We start from the raw sequence: 3,729 nt of genomic DNA, 5'->3' as shown, positions 1-3,729 counted from the left end.
TCCCTGTGTCTGCGTGGGTTTCCTCCGGGTGCTCTGGTTTCCTCCCACAGTGTAAAGACTTGCAGGTTGATAGGTAAATTGGCCATTATAAATTGCCCCTAGTATAGGTAGGTGGTAGGGGAGTATAGGAACAGGTGAGGATGTGGGAGGAATATGGGATTAGTGTTTCTTTTTCTTTTGGGCCTCCTTATCTCGAGAGACAATGGATACGCGCCTGGAGGTGGTCAGTGGTTTGTGAAGCAGCGCCTGGAGTGGCTATAAAGGCCAATTCTGGAGTGACAGGCTCTTCCACAGGTGCTGCAGAGAAATTTGTTTGTTGGGGCTGTTGCACAGTTGGCTCTCCCCTTGCGCCTCTGTCTTTTTTCCTGCCAACTACTAAGTCTCTTCGACTCGCCACAATTTAGCCCTGTCTTTATGGCTGCCCGCCAGCTCTGGTGAATGCTGGCAACTGACTCCCACGACTTGTGATCAATGTCACACGATTTCATGTCGCGTTTGCAGACGTCTTTATAACGGAGACATGGACGGCCGGTGGGTCTGATACCAGTGGCGAGCTCGCTGTACAATGTGTCTTTGGGGATCCTGCCATCTTCCATGCGGCTCACATGGCCAAGCCATCTCAAGCGCCGCTGACTCAGTAGTGTGTATAAGCTGGGGGTGTTGGCCGCTTCAAGGACTTCTGTGTTGGAGATATAGTCCTGCCACCTGATGCCAAGTATTCTCCGAAGGCAGCGAAGATGGAATGAATTGAGACGTCGCTCTTGGCTGGCATACGTTGTCCAGGCCTCGCTGCCGATTAGTGTAGGATTAGTGTCGTGATTAGTGTAGGATTAGTGTCGCTGCCGATTAGTGTAGGATTAGTATAAATGGGTGGTTAATGGTCGGCACAGACTCGGTGGGCCGAAGGGCCTGTTTCAGTACTGCATCTCTAAATCAAAAAAATCTAAATCAAACTCCCACATGCTGCAGTTACGGCACACCACCTGCCATGCCATGTCTATCTAATCTTATTTATTTATTTGATTAGTTAATTAGTTACTAATTTAGTAAAATAAAGTAATAGCAAGTTACAGTTTCCCAGATTGGAGATGAAAGAAAAACACTTACCAGCTGCTGGAAGTAAAAAAAGTCAAAAAAAGCAGCATTTCCCTCCCCCTTGCACCAAAATTCCACTTGTATCAAATTCCCCACTTTAGCACTCTGTTTATGAAGCACTCTGTTCTGCAATCACTCTCTGCTCCCCACTCTCTCTTTGTTTAGTTACACTGCAGGACTGGACCATGATTAAGCTTATCATTCTCTTTTTATGACATTACATAGGATTGCTTTACATAGGATATAAGGCACAGAAACAGGCCATTCAGCCCAACCAGTCTATGTTGGCATTAATGCACCAAACAAGCCACTCTTCTTTCCTCATCCAACTCAATCAGCATAACCCACGATTCCCTTCTCCCTCATATGCTTATCTAGCCTCCTAGCCTCCCCATAAATGCATCTATACTATTTCCTTCAACCACTCCCTGTGGTAACAGGTTCCACATGTAGGAACTAATGGGTTAACAACTGCCATGTTTAATCTGTTGTTACTATACCACTTGAATGAACCTGTGCAAGTTATGGCCTGCTACAGTTTACATGAGGTGCTATATTTTTAAAGTAGAAAACTTTTAAGAAATGTTGCAGTTATGCTTGGGAAATGTTGTACTTTTTATGTGTATCAATGCACTATATTAGGATTAATTTGTGCACTTTTGTGTCTGGAATCATGTCATTACCTGAAATGTATATTCGTAAGCTGTACTGGAAAGATGGTGAAAGACAGGCTATCTACTGTAGCAACAATCGCAGAAGTGGCTTTGAGATAAGGCAGGATATTTGATGACCACCTCTCTCCATTTCAATTAAGATAGACTTGCAGACCTCATGGGGATGGAAATGGAAATAAAGGTATTTGGAGGCTATTCATAACTGGAATATTGATTGGAATATCAAACATTACCCATTTTTGACAATTGCTTAGGCCAACAAACCATCTGTAGAAACAATGTATGGAAGGTGAGGTCATGCCTGATAAATCAAAAGGATTAAGTTGGTATATGACATAACATGGAATGAGGAAACCCTCAGAGGGGAATAGAAGAAAGGTGTAAAGAGACATCGGCGCACACCAACAGAAGAAGAATCAAAGATCATCAGTCAACAATGAAGAGACACGTGCTACAATCAACCGGAGGTCAAGGACTGCTGTTCCACAGTGAATGTGACTGCTTTCCACTGGCCTTTTGTTAAGTATCACTTTTGTACTCATTGTGATAAACTTAATACATTTTGTGAAGCTTGTGAAAACACACTCGTACCCAGCATGCTTTGTAGCTAGACTGAACTGAAAGTCCCTGTGAGATCAGCTCTCCCAACTTAGTCCATAACTGTAATTGACAGAAGTCTTACAATTAAATTAAAGCAACTTGCCATAGCTCTTAAACTTAGTCATGGCTGTAACATCGCATCTCCAGGTTGCCCAACCAATTAGGCTGGGTGGGCAGGCAGGATGACGTGTCCATTCCATCAAAGGGAGCATTTCTAAATAAAGGAACTATCATTGGTTAGAAGAGCTCACCAGCAGTTGGATTTTTGAGGCTGCAGCAACCACAGAAATGGACAGGAGACCTGGAAAGGCTGGTTGCCAGGTCTCTCATTCTTACCTAGAGGGCCTGCAGGTTTTTGAGGGGTTGCAGTGAGATGAGTTCTCCCGAGGAGGGAAGAAAGAGAACAGTCTCTCCAACCAATCAGCATGGATAGAAGTGGCCAAAGAAATGAGCAGCAGGAGTGAGGTCCCTTCCAACCTGGAGTCAGTATGCCAAGAGGATCCAGGACCTCAGGAGGGCAAGATAGGTTAGTGACATAACACTTTCAGGTGCCAAATCCCACACTCTGACTTAGCCAGCATTCTCCTGCATAGTACTCCTCATACCAACATACCTTATAGCTCCACTCATTCCCTTCTCTGCAGACACATCACATGCCCTTCTGAACAACCAACACTCATACTCACAAAGAACAAAGAACAGTACAGCACAGGAACAGGCCATTCGGCCCTCCAAGCCTGTGCCGATCTTGATGCCTGCCTAAACTAACACCTTCTGCACTTCCGGGGCCCATATCCCTCTATTCCCTTCCTATTCATACATTTGTCAAGATGTCTCTTAAATGTCGCTATCGTATCTGCTTCCACCACCTCCCCTGGCAGCAAGTTCCAGGCACTCACCACCCTCTGTGTAAAAAACTTGCCTCGCACATCCCCTCTAAACTTTGCCCCTCGCACCTTAAACCTATGTCCCCTAGTAACTGACTCTTCCACCCTGGGAAAAAGCTTCTGACTATCCACTCTGTCCATGCTGCTCATAACTTTGTAAACCTCTATCATGTCGCCCCTCCACCTCCGTCGTTCCAGTGAAAACAATCCGTGTTTTTCCAACCTCTCCTCATAGCTAATGCCCTCCAGAACAGGCAACATCCTGGTAAACCTCCTCTGTACCCTCTCCAAAGCCTCCACATCCTTCTGGTAGTGTGGCGACCAGAATTGCACGCAATATTCCAAGTGTGGCCGAACTAAGGTTCTGTACAGCTGCATCATGACTTGCCAATTTTTATACTCTATGCCCCGACCGATGAAGGCAAGTATGCCGTATGCCTTCTTGACTACCTTATCCACCTGCGTTGCCACTT

Source organism: Heterodontus francisci, chromosome 9 (genome assembly GCF_036365525.1).
Source record: "Heterodontus francisci isolate sHetFra1 chromosome 9, sHetFra1.hap1, whole genome shotgun sequence".
NCBI lineage: Eukaryota > Metazoa > Chordata > Chondrichthyes > Heterodontiformes > Heterodontidae > Heterodontus > Heterodontus francisci.
The sequence above is the reverse complement of the archived record's forward strand: the minus strand, read 5'-3'. Positions refer to the sequence as shown.